At 39.4% G+C, this 16,089-nt stretch overlaps 1 protein-coding gene across 1 annotated transcript in view; it reads left to right on the forward strand.

Annotated features, from left to right (window-relative positions):
* LOC140200085 (F-box-like/WD repeat-containing protein TBL1X) overlaps nucleotides 1-16,089 on the forward strand; it is a 385,438-nt gene that overhangs the window by 134,499 nt on the left and 234,850 nt on the right. The window lies entirely within an intron of this gene.

Here is a 16,089-nt window from a genome sequence, read left to right on the forward strand (position 1 = left end):
GGTGTTACTAAGTACTGACCATGCAGGGTGCCCAAACTTTTGCTTTGGGCCCTTTTCCTTTTTTGTTATTTTGAAATTGTAAAAGATGGAAATAAAAAAAGTAATCTTGCTTAAAATATTAAAGAAATGTATCATCTTTATCTTTTGGAAATCAGGTCATCTTTTACTCGCTTAGCTATTCACAGTAACAGAATTTTTGACCGGGGTGCCCAAACTTTTGCATGCCACTGTATATACACCCACTGTACACTGAGTGTATGTTCGTGGCTTCTGCTGCTGTAGCCCAGCTACTTCAAAGTTTGACATGGTGTACATTCAGAGGCACTCACTCTTCTGCACACAACAATTGTAACATATAGTTATTTGAGTTACTATTTCCTTCCTGTCAGCTTGATGTAGTCTGGCCATTCTCATCTGACTTCTCTGATTAATAAGGTGTTTTCAACTACAGAGCTGCCACTCACTGGATGTTTTTTGTTTTTCACACCATTCTCAGTGAACTCCAGAGTGTATTGTGTGTGAAAGTCCCAGGAAACCAGCAGGTTCTGATGTACTCAAACCGCCCTATCTAGCACCTACAATCATTCCATGGTCAAAGTCACTTAGATCACACTTCATCCTCATTCTGGTGTTTGGTCTAAACAACTGAACCACTTGACTGTGTCTGCATGCTTTTATGCATTGGGGTCTGCCACATGATTGGCTGATTAGATATTTGCACGAGGTATAGAAGTGTACCTAATAAAATGGTCACTGAGTGTATATTCCATACAAATCTGGTCAGGGTAGTTGTTCTTATGCCCTTCATATGTGTACTCAGCTCTTTGCTACATTCTTAATCATTCTGTTTCTACACTCTTTTCTTTTTTTTAATCTCTGTGGCATTTTAAAAATATTTTCACTTACATGTGTTCTAGTATAGATTTTGCATCATTTTCAACTGATTCATCCATTCTCAGTATCCTAGGGCTACTTTGTTTTCTTCCACTATTGCTTTATTGCTGCTCCCAGTGGTAGCATCTGTCAAAATCACTAGGTCAGCCCCTGCACATAGACTAATCATACCAAAATAAACTTCTGTCTTTCTATTAATCACAAAGATTTGCTAACCTCTCTAAATGATTGTTAAATATCATGACCATAGTATGTTGTGAGACTATTTGTACTGAGATCTTGTACAGTAATGGAAAATTCACTTAAATCTCCTTTGTAGAATTTATATGAAACTTGAGGTTCAATTTTTAAAATACCTTTTTCATGGCTTCTTTGGATTATTCAGTAAGTACGGTTAAGAAGCCAGATGGTAACTACATGCCATTCTGAGCAAATTATTAGGTGCTGTTTTTTTTCCGTATAGTACAGAACCACCTGCTGTTTGTTTCATCTCCATTGTTAAATGCTAAAATTGAGAAGTCAGCGATGTGCAGGTTTCTGTTTATGAAGCCAAAGCCCATTGCTAAATCACCAAATGTCTTTCACAAACATGTGACAGACAATTCACTGCATATCAAATCAGGAATGGTTGTTTGCTAGCCTGAGAAAATATTGTTTGCATTTCACAGTAGTCAAGTCAGATATAAAAATGTGGAAGACTACAAAATATGAAAGCAATATTTGAAATTTTGGCTGCTATATTTCTGATGTTTTCAGAATTGCCAGATCCTGTGTTTTTGCACCCATTGCATTTTATAGACAGTGCCCAGATTTTTCTGGAGCATACTATGAGTTTTAGTTTTACAGTGTACCTTTCAGTTCAACAATATTTCAGTTTGAATATATTTGACTATATTGGTCATTATTTATCCTTCAAATTACCTCATTAAAAGAGAAAAAATGTTTAGTGTGTAAGAAGCTTACAGCATGCAGATTACTTCAGGTATTAAACTTCTATAAGCACTTCTGGTTGTAAAGCATCTTGGAACATCTTAAAATTGTAAAAGGCGTTAAAAGTTTCTTTCTGTCAGTTGCCAGAATGCGAAAAGATTAAAGCAAGAAGAGCAAACCTAGGCAACTGCAACTGTAGTAAACAATGGACCCAACAGTCTCTTGTCTTGAACATTTGATTTAAGGATTGAGAAAGACAGTGAGGAAGGATGTGTAATTGTTAAATTAAGAATAGAAAGAGAAATACAGAGGGAAAACAATATAAAATGATAGTGATTGTAAGTAAAAAAAACATAATGAATGTAGAATTGAACTTCCAGCATTCAAAATATTATAATAGTGATGAGGAAGGACTTCAAATAGTCCTTTACTGAGCATTGAATTTCAATGACATTGCATTAACAATTATGCTGAGCAGGTACTTGCACTCAGCAAATTTGTAAAACTGGTCAGGAATTTGAGGGCAAGCTGGTATTTTTATAAGACATATATAACATACATAATATGCTCCCTATACAATATAAAGAGACCATATTGTCCAGCAACATGGCAATTTATGCAGGCAATACATTCATTGAAGTCATCAGCTTATTGTATACTGATAAATAAAAAAAACTTATGTTAGCAAATTCTGGGCCAAGATTGGTTAATGTCATTTCCAGGATACAAGTGTAAAAGAGAACAAAATAATACATAAAGGGCTTGAAATTGAACAATTTTCTAACACAATGAATTTGTTAAAATGCTTTAAAATGACTGTCAAAGAGAGGAAAAACTGAATCTTGTTAAGGCCTCCTGTTTTGTGCCCAGTTGAAGTTAAGTAAGTAGGTTGGCCTTTTATAATGGGTAGGATGTGCAGAGGCTACTGCTGAGTATTTGTGAGCAAGTCTAAATTTTAGATTTAACAATAAGATAGCACAATGGTTATATATAAACTGAAAATTCAACTGACAAAAAGTGGTTTTAAGTAGTTAGCAAAAGCTTCTTTGAACCCATGGATTGAAATTCAGTCTCTGCCCTTTCCTAGCAGAGCATTACTTAATTTAGGGTCACAAGACATTACATATACTGGAAAATGGAACAATCTGCTGGAGGAACTCAATGAATTGATCTTCTCGGTGGGTTAAGCTGCATCTGTACAAAGAAAAGCACCTAATGTTTTAGATCATTGACTGTCCATGAAGTCTGAAAAATTAATTGCTGCCCTCTCTGCAAATGCTGCTTGACCTGCTGTGTATTTCAAACATACTCTGTTTTTATTTTTCTCTCTAGCACCACTCCTCACCCAGTCCCAGATTGTGGTGCTTGTTATCAAAGCATTTCTGCCTAGAGCACATTAAATGATTGTGGCATAATGAAACAGTTTATCGATGATGAGACCAAACTCAGTTTGTTGGAGAGCACCTTTAATTCCATATGGGTAGCCTCCAACCTAACGGTTTGAACGTCAATTTCTCCAACTTTTGGTAATTTATCCACCCTTTCTTTTTCCATTTCCTATTCTGGTTACCCTTTCTCTTCTCACCTGTCCATCACTTCCCCCTGGTTCCCATGGCCCTCTGTCCTTCTTCAGCCCTTTACCTCTTCTGCCTGCCCCCTCCCAGCTTAATTATCCTTCACCACCACCCACCTTCTCCCTCACTGATCACCTTGTACTCTTCCTCACCCCCCCACCCCCCACTTTATTCTAGGTTCTTTCCAGTCCTGATGACGGGACTTGGCCCAAAACATCGACTGTTCATTCCCTTATATAGATGATGCCCGACTTGCCGAATTCTTTAGCATTTTGGGTGTTGCTCATCTGCAGAATCTCTTCTATTTATGAAACTGAGGCTACATCCACACTAGACCGGATAAATCTGTAACCAAAGCTTTTTCTCTTCATTTTGACCCTCCGTCCACACTGAAACAGTGTTTTCCTCCCCCGAACATGGCCCTTTTCTAAAACACTCTCCAGAGTGTTTAAATCTGAAAACACTGGTTGGCCGTTGTAGTGTGTACGGGCTAGCCGGCTAATTTTAAAAATGCTGTCATGACGTGCCAGAACAAATGGTGGCGGCAGCGCGGTATTTCATTGTTTTCCTGAATGCAACCTCCAACACCACAACACTCTCTGACAGTGGAGGTGTAACATTGTATGGAAATGCAAGATAACACTGATGCAAATAATAGGAATTCTGCAGATGCTGGAAATTCAAGCAACACACATCAGAGTTGCTGGTGAATGCAGCAGGCCAGGCAGCAACTCTAGGAAGAGGTACAGTCGACGTTTCAGGCCGAGACCCTTCGTCCTGACGCCTGCTGCATTCACCAGCAACTTTGATGTGTGTAACACTGATGTAGACATGTTTTATACATTTAACAAGGTGCTTTATTAATGTATTGCTTGTGCAAGCATTCAATAGATGCAATTGTCACTTTTGCCCAGTAACTCATTTTATTGCACATGTTAAATACAGCAAAATAATACAAAGACATGGCAAAAGGGCAAACAAATGAGGTAACAGCAAATTTCACTTTTGCCCAGTAACAAGCCTTATTGCATTTAGTTGTAGCTGTCGTCCCTTTCATCAGTGAAGAGACTATGGCTGTAGGAAATGTTTCTGGACAAATGCACACCAAGTCTTTAATATAGCAATTTCCTTTTAAGTTTTTCTAGTCTGTAACTGGACAAACCCGCACCAAGTATACCGTTTCCTCTTCGCTTCTTTTCTGTGTGTCCTGCATATGCTCAGTAGGAGGAGATTCGCTCAAATATCCGTTTTAATGTGGACAGAGGTATTTTCAAAAACACCTGGTGTGGACACCTATCTTTTTTTTTTACACGAAACCAGCGTTTTCAAAATTATCCGGTCTAGTGTAGAAGTAGCCTTAGTCTACTTTGTGCTCATTGAAATTTGTCCTGTGGTACTATGCTATTACATAAGAGACAGAGTGATTAATATATGTTTTTATGCCAAAGCTTTAGGAATATGAAAAGTGGAAGGAGTTTATGGTTTTCAGAGACCAATAATGAAAAAAAAATCATCAGTTCTATTTGCCAAACTAAACATGGTAAATCTGATAATCTGCAGGCTGGCATTGAGGAGTATCATTACGATAGCTAACTAAAACCAAAAGTCTGCAAATGTTGGAAATCAAAGAAAAACAGAACATTGTGGAAACGTCCTGGTTCCATTTGCACATCTTTGCTCTTTTATCTGATTTCACCCATCACCTACCAATCTACCCTGTTTAATCTGTTTTATTTTCCTGTCACTTGTCCCCTTTCGCTTGCTAGCTTGTCTCAACATTCCTATTTATCCTCTCCCCTTCACCTGGTTCAGTTTGCTCATCATTCACCCTACTTCCTTCATTTTAATCTAGGTATCACCTACTAGCCTCTGTCTCATTTCACCCCTCCCCCCCACCATGTCTATACACTGGCTATCTTTCCTCTACATTTTTAGTGCTGGTGCAGGGTTTTGACATGGAGCATTGCCCATCCCTTTGTCTATGGATGTTGCTTGAAATCTGAGCCCTTCAAGCAGCTTTTATTTTGCTCCAGATTCCAACACTTGCAGTCTCTCGTGTCTCTAATTTTGGAAACATCCAGCTGGCAGGAAGCATCTAGGGAAAGAGAAACAGTTGATATTTAGGCAACACACATCAAAGTTGCTGGTGAATGCAGCAGGCCAGGCAGCATCTCTAGGAAGAGGTACAGTCGATATTTCAGGCCAAGACCCTTCGTCAGGACTAACTAAAGGAAGAGTTAGCAAGAGATTTGAAAGTGGGAGGGGGAGGGGGAGATCCAAAATGATAGGAGAAGACAGGAGCAGGAGGGATGGAGCCAAGTGCTGGACAGGTGATTGGCAAAGGGGATATGAGAGGATCATGGGACAGGAGGCCCAGGGAGAAGGAAAAGGTGGGGGGGGGGGTAGAGGAGAAACCCAGAGGATGGGCAAGGGGTATAGTATTTGGGTCTGGGACCCTTCCCTTCTATGACAATGGAGAGAGACCTTGACTGCAACTCATTTATTTCCCACTTCTCTAGTCTCTCCCTCCCCTTCCGTTCTTGGTCAGAGCACAATAGAGTTCTTTAGTCATTTCCTTATTTGATGGATCATCCTCCACAATTTTCTCCAGTTCCAACTATATTCTGCCCCTAAACATGCATTCCCCATCCCTCCCATTTCAGTATTTTAAGGTATTTCTCCCTTCAAGATCTCTCAAAGGTCTGCTCTGCTATTTGTCTTACTGCTCCTTCTCATGCAACTACAGGAGGTGCAACACCTGTATTTTCACCTCTTCCCAACATCCAGAGATTCAAACAGTCCTTCTAGGTGAACCAACAATTTATTTTCTCTTCTTCCAGTCTACTTGTACTGCATTCAGTCTCCACATTGCAGCCACCTGTACATCAAAAAATAAATGCAGATTGGATGATCATTTTCTGGAGTGTACAGCCTACAGGAGAGATCCTGAGATTCCTTTTGACTACTACGTTATTCAACATACCACAGACCTTTGTTGGTAGTCTCCTGCATTGTTGCCATGACATATAATGTTTGGTCTATTTTTCTTGTCATCAATTTAGCTTAGTTTTTCCTCCTTCCTACATTGTCTGTCCTGCTGGCAAGTCCTGCACTGCACCCTTCTCACTAGCAGCTTATTATACAGATGAAGGAAATCTGATTTTAACTGTCACATTAGACCTTCTAGTCTCACTCTTTTAGAGATATTTCTTTTGTTTCACCGATGCCTTTCTCTGTTATCTAATCTAACTTGTTTCTTTCTTTCACTGCTCTGTTGAAGAGTCCTAGGCCTCAGACATTGTTCCTCCCCTTTCCATTGACACTGCCCTCTCTGCAGATTGTTTCCAGCATTATGTTCTTTTTATTTCTATAACAGCTGTTCAATTGATGTAAAAATCCAACAATTTTTAAAAGCTCATGATCTAAAGGAAAATGAATCTATTTTCTTTATCATGAGACATGTCACATGTAGGACATTTTGTATTTAGTTTACTGTTATATAAAAAATAATTTGATTAATAAATCTTATGGTCAAGTCTTTTCTACAGCACCTTTTCAAACACCTTTTAGAAATCCAAATATACAACATCCATTTGCCCTCTGTATCTACCTGCACTCATTATATTTTTCAAAGAGCCCCGGTAAATTTGTCAAACAGGATCTGCCCTTCCTGAATCCATGCTGTGTCCATTGCATGGAAGTATTTCTATCCAGATGATTAGCTATTTTTCTTAATGATAGCTTCAAGGATTTTCCTGACTGTAGACATTAGGTTAACTGGCCAATAGTTACAGGCCTTTTCCCTATGTCCTTTTTTTAAAAGGAAAGGAAAAGAGTGGCATGTTTGTTGTCTTCCAATTCATAGGACCCTGCCCAGAAACCAGAAGATTTTGGTAAATTATCATGAACACTCCTAGCATTTTTCATTTCTGTTTGCTGGGATGCATACCATCAGAACTAGGGGACTTGTATACCTTTAGGCCCAGTAGTTTTCTCAGTACCATCTCTTTAGTGAAAGAATTGTATCAAGTTCCTTGCCTCCCATTGTATCCATAATCATCTCTAGCATGTTAGATATGCCCTCCACTGTGAAGACCAATACAAATTAGTCATTCAAAGCCTCTGCTTTTTCTGCATTACCCAATATTGATTCCCCCTTCCCCTCTTCCAAGGGACCTACATTCATTTTGGCCACCTTTTTCAGTTTTATATAATTATAAAAAGATTGTGTTTTTATATTCTGCTAGTTTACTTTGATAATTTATCTTTATTTCTTGCTTAATGGCTCTTTGTTGCTCTTTAAAGTTTCTCTAATCTTCCAGCAATTAGTCCATTAGTCATTTAAAAAGGAAATGTTAAGCTCTTTACCTGGTCTTCTCTAAAGTCTCTCTAGCCAAAGCCTTAAAGTCCCACTCTTTACATTGGGTCATTCCTGCAATAGCTGCTCCACTTGAGCTCTCCTTCCTTTTATTGGCAGCTGTTGCCTAATTAGTCAATAAGCTAGTCAACGAGACTTGCTGTTTTAACTCTTTCCTGTTTTTCACTCTTGTTCTTGTAAAGTATGCTTTGTAGATGGTGATTGCCATTTGAAGTGCTAAGAAGTATATTATTCATTGCAGGACAGCCTGCCTCTGATGTGCATATAGTCACAGTAATTATCTAGTAAAGAAATATACTACTGTAATCTTATAAAAAGTGATATAAGAATAAATTTGGGTATTGATCAAGTAACATCCAGTAGTTTGGATAGTGAGTGAGTGAGGCCTCTGTCGGTCAGAGTCAACCATAGATATTGTGTCCTAGCTGTCTAGATATGCAATCTGGGCAGTACAATATGGAGAGCAAGCTGTTGTCCATGTAGCAACACTCTCCACGCATATCGGGTTAGACGATGATGACATATTACCAATGATAGGTGGATAAATTCTGTTGGAGATGGTCACTGCTTATCACTTGTGCGGAATGAATATTGTGTGCCATTTTTCATCCCAGGGCAGAATGTTGCCTAAGTCTTTCTGCACTAAGACCTAGTCTGCTTCATTAGCTGAAGTTTCCACATTCTTCCTAAAATGAGGTGACCAGAACTGAACACAATACTCCAAGTGTAATCCAACTAGAATTCTATAAAGCTGTAACATTAGCTTATAGCTCTTGAACTTTACCCCCCACTGATGAAATCTAGCACACCATATGTCTTCTTAACCATCCTATCAACTTGAGTTGCGACTTTGAGAGATCTCTGGATATGAACCCCAAGATCCCTTTGTTCCTCCACACTGCTGAATCCTGCTATTAACTTTGTATTCTGCCTTCAAGTTCAACCTTCCAAAGTGAATCACTTCACACTTTTCCAGATTGAACTCCATCTGCCATTTCTCAGCCCAACTGCATCCTATCAATGTCCTATTGTAACTGACAATTTTCTACACTATCCAAAGCACCCCAACCTTTGCAGACTTACTAACTCACCCTTCCACTTCCTCATCCAAGTCATTTATAAAAATCACAACTAGACTGTTCCAGCAAAATTGTTGGCATCTACCCAACAATGCGGACAAATACCCAGGTGTCCTGTATAAAAAGCAGGATTAATCCAGTCTGGCTAATTACTGTCCAATTCTTGTCAAACAGCTCTTCATCAATAACCCAAAATGGCATTGTTGAGTGCCCTCAGCTCATGGTTTTTAGATTCTGAGTGTCATCAGAAATGTTTCTTCCCATCAGCCGATGTTGTACAATCTTACATGTCAAGTCCTAAGCATTTCAAGATGCTTCCAGTCTCAGGGTGCCAAATCTTATCAAAATATTGCTACACTTCCCTTACCTTTTATATTTCTGGGTAAAAATGTTAGATCTGTGGAGGGAGGGGAGGGGGTACAGTTTAGGCTGAGTACCAAGTCTACCAGTAGAAATGACATTAAGCCTGTTTATGAACTTTTACAAGGTTGCATGCATATGGATTCTTGGCTGTATTTAAGTATTCACTTCATTTTCACCGCTGGAATGAAAAAAAAATCTACTGAACGTAATAGCTGTTTTTTTTATGAAACCATGCCTAATTGTCTTTTACAAACAGAACAGTTTTACGCTTCCTAGAACCATGTATCATACAGCACAGACACATGCCCTTTTTTGGCTCAGTGAGTTGGTATTGACTGTCAGCCATCCATTTACGCCTTTACACTCCCATTTTTTTATTGTCCATAAATTCTTATCAACTCTCCCCAGGTTCTACCCCTCACTTACACACAGGGAGCATTCTGCTGTGGCCAAATATTGTCACAGGGAGAATGTGTCAAATGCACGCAGACTGTATCCAAGTCAGGATTGAACCCAGGTCTTTGGTGTTGTGAGACAGCAGCTGTGCCACTGTGTTGCTCTTAAACTATGTTTGTTAAAGCACAAAGCCCAGAAATTATATAGATGTTCCCATAACTCCTTGATATACCATTTTTGAGAGGAAATTTCTGTTTTAGGTTAAGAATAGGTGGTAAATTTATGGTTGCTTGAAACGAACAGGAGCCTTGTTCATGCAGTTTGGAATTCTGTGACATCTATAAATTATCTTCTCTGGTCCTTATTGCTTGTGTTTGGATAATATTATGTAACATAGTTGAGAAATTAACATCTCCAGTGGGGTATTTAAAGTGTATTACAGCAGTTAAATTATTGATATTTACCTTGAGAGTTGAAGGAGCCTTTTTCAACTTTTCTGGCTGAAATAGTCCATGTTTTTAAACATTCTTTAGGGCACCACGGTAGCATAGCAGTTAGAGTGACGCTATTATAGCTCGGGGCATCTGAGTTTGGAGTTTAGTTACAATGTCATCTATAAGAAGTTTGTATGTCCTCCCCATGGAATGTGTGGATCCTCTGGTTTCCTCGCACAGTCCAAAGATATACAGGTTAATTGGTCATTGTAAATTGTCCTATGATTAGGCTAGGGTTAATTCGGGCTTTGCTGGGGACTGCAGCTCGAAGGGCTGGAAGGGCCTATTCTGCACTGTATCTCTAAATAAAATAAAATAAAAATGAGTGGATATTTCAACTGTAAGATTTGCCTTCTGATTCTGAATGCTGGAGGAAGAGAGAGGGATGTAGTTAAATTTATCAGCTTCTATTTCAGTCATACTTACCAAATGATTTTCTTCCTGGATCAATACAAGTTAATAAAGCAGATGACAGGCCCTTCTGTGCATGATGTTTTGCCTAAGTTGAAGTGGAATCTTTTCTGCTTTTTGAATCTTATGAAACACAAACATAGAAATCTGGGAGCAGAAATAAACTTGTTAGAGGAGAGCAACACACATCAAAGTTGCTGGTGAACGCAGCAGGCCAGGCAGCATCTCTAGGAAGAGGTGCAGTCGACGTTTCAGGCCGAGACCCTTCGTCAGGACTAACTGAAGGAAGAGTGAGTAAGGGATTTGAAAGTTGGAGGGGGAGGGGGAGATCCAAAATGATAGGAGAAGACAGGAGGGGGAGAGATGGAGCCAAGAGCTGGACAGGTGATAGGTAAAAGGGATACGAGAGGATCATGGGACAGGAGGTCCGGGAAGAAAGACAAGGGGGGGGAACCAGAGGATGGGCAAGGGGTATATTCAGATGGACAAAGGGAGAAAAAGGAGAGTGAGAGAAAGAATGTATGTATGAAAATAAGTAACGGATGGGGTACGAGGGGGAGGTGGGGCATTAGCGGAAGTTAGAGAAGTCGATGTTCATGCCATCAGGTTGGAAGCTACCCAGACGGAATATAAGGTGTTGTTCCTCCAACCTGAGTGTGGCTTCATCTTTACAGTAGAGGAGGCCGTGGATAAACGTGTCAGAATGGGAATGGGATGTGGAATTAAAATGTGTGGCCACTGGGAGATCCTGCTTTCTCTGGCGGACAGAGCGTAGGTGTTCAGCAAAGCGGTCTCCCAGTCTGCGTCAGGTCTCGCCAATATATAAAAGGCCACATTGGGAGCACCGGACGCAGTATATCACCCAGACATCGACTTCTCTAACTTCTGCTAATGCCCCACCTCCCCCTCGTACTCCATTTGTTACTTATTTTTATACATACATTCTTTCTCTCACTCTCCTTTTTCTCCCTCTGTCCCTCTGAATATACCCCTTGACCATCCTCTGGTTCCCCCCCCCCCACCCCTTGTCTTTCTTCCCGTACCTCCTGTCCCATGATCCTCTCGTATCCCTTTTGCCTATCACCTGTCCAGCTCTTGGCTCCATCCCTCCCCCTCCTGTCTTCTCCTATCATTTTGGATCTCCCCCTCCCCCTCCAACTTTCAAATCCCTTACTCACTCTTCCTTCAGTTAGTCCTGACGAAGGGTCTCGGCCTGAAACATCGACTGCACCTCTTCCTAGAGATGCTGGCTGGCCTGCTGCGTTCACCAGCAACTTTGATGTGTGTTGCTTGAATTTCCAGCATCTGCAGATTTCCTGTTGTTTTTGTTAGAGGAGATACTGCGGCAGTGTGGGAGTAGGGGGCTGCCCCTTTCCGTTGTTGCTGCCCTCTGGTTTTTGCTTGGCATTATCCTCTGGTGTTTGCTCGGTGGAAGAATGAGCAGGACCAGGACAACTTTACCAACTTTAACACTCAGGGATTTGGGCTATATTTTCTTTGTGACTGCATGTTTTATTTCCTGAAATCTTAACTGTATGTGCTATGTGCAGTGTGCTGTGTGTTGTTGGTAATGTGTTTTGAACAGAAGGATGTTGTTTCATTTGGCTATCTTCATGTTTGGTTCAATGATAATTAAGCTTGAACTTGAACTTGAACTTGAAACCGGATCTACCAATTATGACTGTTCCTCCCCATGCCAGTAGAAATCCGTTATCTCTTTCATAATATATGCTTGTCATATAATGAATTCCAAGTTCAATCTGAGTGCAGAATTTTCTCCTTATTTTGGCCATAATTGTCTTAAGCCAACGCCTGAGATTGTGACTTCCTAGTTCTAGACACTGCTGGAGAAACAGAACTCAAGACAGTTGAGCCGCATTAGAATTTTGTCTGCTTCGATGAGATCTTGTCTCATGTGTCTAAATTCCATGGAACGCAGTCCTAATCGATGCAATCTTTTGTCATATGGTTGTCTTGTCATACAGTTATTTCTAATTCTATGCATGTACAAAAAGATAAATTTGTTCTGTTTCTTTTCTGCAGTCTTCCATGTTCAAATTCATTTAACCCCATTTTTCATCAAATTAAGTGAGATTCCCTTTCTGAAAATTATTTTAGTGATCCTTATGTGATAATCAGATGAGGCCTTGATCATTTAGCTGAGGGACCATCACAAAAGAATGGCTGGCTCAAGAAATTCTGGTGTGCAAACATTTCAACAGTGTAACAGGCATGAAGCTATCTGTATAATTAATGAAGGATGGAGTACACTATTACAATGGCTATCAAAAGCAACATTTCAAATTCCATATTGGTGTTTTGAGTATTTAAATACTTAATAAATCTCTGGAAAACTGTAAGATTTTGCTTTTTGACAAGGCTAGAGTACATAGAATTGTGGGTAGTGAACTAGCATGTTTTTTAGGAATTAATTAATAGAAACAAAGTAGGAATACATAGAAATTCAGGTTAACAGGCTGTGATTAATGAGAAACCATAAGGATGATATTTGGACCTAACTGTTCACAGTCATTTGGCTGTAGGGACCAAATGTGACATTTGCAAGTCTGCTGATGATGTGAATCTAAATTGTAATGTGAACATTAATGAGAATGACATAGACAAGCTGGAAAAGTGTGGGGCTATCCACCTCAAAACTAAATCAGAGATCTTGAGTTCATTTAAATATTGAGAGATTGGTAAGTGTTTATGTGCAAATGGATCTGAATGTCCTTGAACACACATCACTGATACCTAGCATGCACGTGCAGCAGACGGAAAAGCAAATAATATTTGTTGGCTTTACTGCAAGAAGATTTGAGATATGACATTACAATTAAATGAGGCCTTGGTATTACCATACTCGGAGTATAGCTAATAATTTCATGCCCTTATCTAAAAAAGGGCTTCAAATTATATAGATGGGTTCTCAGGATGGCAGGTCTGCTAAGACGTGCATTTGAATAAGCTATGTCTATTATTTTGAGCGGAAGAGAAAGAGGTGATATGTTTGAAACAAGTAGAGGTTGACATGATCTATATAAATGTCATAATTAAGAAATGTAGAACTGGGGTCACAGACTCAAGATAAGGGATTAGGACAGAAATCAAAATTTCTGAATGAAATTCTACATTTATAATCTTGCAAGTCATCTACCCCAAGGGTCAGTGGATGCTCAAATTAGAGACTGATAGATTCCTAGATATTAGGGAAATCGGGGGATAAAGGGATATGGCAAAAGAATGATGTTGAGGCAGAAGATTAGCCACAATCCTGTTCAATATTGTAGCAGGCTCGACGTGTTAAATGGCCTGTTACAGGACAGTGCATTGCAGCTCCAATTTTTAGCACAATTCTATATCACAAATATCTTTTTAATTGACATTACTTTTAAGTTCAGAATAAATTTCAAAGTATATTTATTATCAAAGTACTTATATGTCACCATAGACTACCCTAAGATTCATTTTCTTTTGGGCATTCACAGTAAATACAAAGAAACATAATAGAGTCAAAGAAAAACTACATACAAAGACTAGCAAACAACCAATGTGAAAAGTCAACAAATAGCACAAATACACAAAAATATTAGATAATAAATATTGAGAACATGAGTTGTATAGTCCTTGAAAGTGAGTCCTTAGGTGTGGAATCAGTTCAGTGTTGGGGTGAATGAAGTTATCCTCTCTGGTTCAGCAATCTGATGATTAAGGGATAATGACTGGTGGTGTGGGACCTAAGGCTCTTGTACCTACTTCCTGAAGGCAATGAGAAGAGAGCATGGCCCAGATGGTGGGGGTCCTTGATTATGGATGCTGCCACCTTTTGTGCTTTTCGGTTCAAGGACCATGGTGTTTCTATATCAGGCCATAATGCAAACAGTATATTCTCCACTGTGCATCTTTAGAAATTAGTCAGAGTTTTAGGTGACATGCCGAATCTTTGCAAACTTCTAAGAAATTAGAGCAGCTACCATGCCTTCTTTGTGGGTTTAGTGGGTAATTTTATCATCACTTTATTATTCAAGTTAAACCAACTTGAAAATTGTATGTGAATCCTTGTGCTGGTGTGAAGACCTTATTTAACTTTGTGTATGTGCCGATGTATGGTGGATATTATTAGGTAACAAGTTTTCTCACAGCAGCAAAACAATTATATCATTTAATAATTATAATATATATTAATATATCTCCCACATTCTGCTGATAAATACATTAATAATATCATAGTAGATCGTATTACAGTCTCAGGTCACCAACATTTTTTAATTCATCGTAATTGTTTGGGCACAATTTTTCTGTGGCTGAAACGTAATGTATATGCACAAGATCAACTAAATCATGAAATTTACTATATAAGTTTCACATGTTAAGCCTGTGACAACCAGGGGCTCTTTGTAAAAGGCTTAATAACTGAGGGTGAAATGTAACTACAAACTGTTTATAAAGCACAGCTGTTCAAATAAGTTGGACAGGAAGTCTGTTACGATAAAACTTTGTTTATGTATTCGTAAGTGTTCATTTCTAAACCAAACCAATTTTCCAATAATGGTTTTCATAAGTATTATTAGTTGTTATTTGTAAAATATAATTTCAAGTTCATGTTTAGTATCGTCCTTCTGGTTCAGATACAAGAACCTACAACTTTGTCCAATGTTTTATTTCTCTACACACGTTCTCATTGATTTGTTTTTCACTTTCAATCAATTACTTGCAATTTAATGAGCATTTGCCACATCTCTTTCATGTGTCAATGTAGAGTTAATGAAGTTAAATGTTTGCCATGACATGTGCTACATTATCAATTCAGTCTGGATATCATGGGCTTTGAGACCTAGTTGAATATTGGACATGAAGGGCATTATTCTGTGACTTAAGTGCTCCAACAATTAGCTGGCATTAAGTTAAATGATACAAATGGTAAGGTCAGAGAGGTGGCTATGCTGGTGCAGTTATGTCAGTTTTTATATATACCATCTTTACCAAACAAAACCAAACCTCTTGTGAAACGTTTAAAATAAAGTGGAAAATATTATGGTGGGGTCTTGTCTGCACCTACCACCCCATTGGCCTCTGCATCCGACACATAATTCTCTAGAACTTCCACCATCTCCAATGGGATCCCACCACCAAGCACATCTTTCCTTACACCCCACTTTCTGCTTTCCACGGGGATCACTCCCTACACGACTCACTTGTCCATTCGTCCCTCCCCATTGATCTCCTTCCTGGCACTTATCCTTGCAAGCAGGAACAAGTGCTACACCTGCCCCTACACCTCCTCCTGCACTACCATTCAGGGCTGCAAATAGTCCTGCCAGATGAGGTGACACTTCACCTGTGAGTCTGTTGCTCCCGGTGTGGCCTCCTGTACAGTATATCGGTGATGCCCAACATAGATTGGGAGACCGCTTCGCTGAGCACCTACGCTCCGCCTGCCAGAAGAAGCATGGTCTCCCAGTGGCCACCAATTTTAATTCCACTTTCGATTCCCATTCTGATATGTCAATCCATCACCTCCTCTTCAGTCATGATGAGGCCACACTCATGTTGGAGGAACAACACCTTAT

The sequence above is a fragment of the Mobula birostris genome, chromosome 7 (assembly GCF_030028105.1).
Source record: "Mobula birostris isolate sMobBir1 chromosome 7, sMobBir1.hap1, whole genome shotgun sequence".
Lineage (NCBI taxonomy): Eukaryota > Metazoa > Chordata > Chondrichthyes > Myliobatiformes > Myliobatidae > Mobula > Mobula birostris.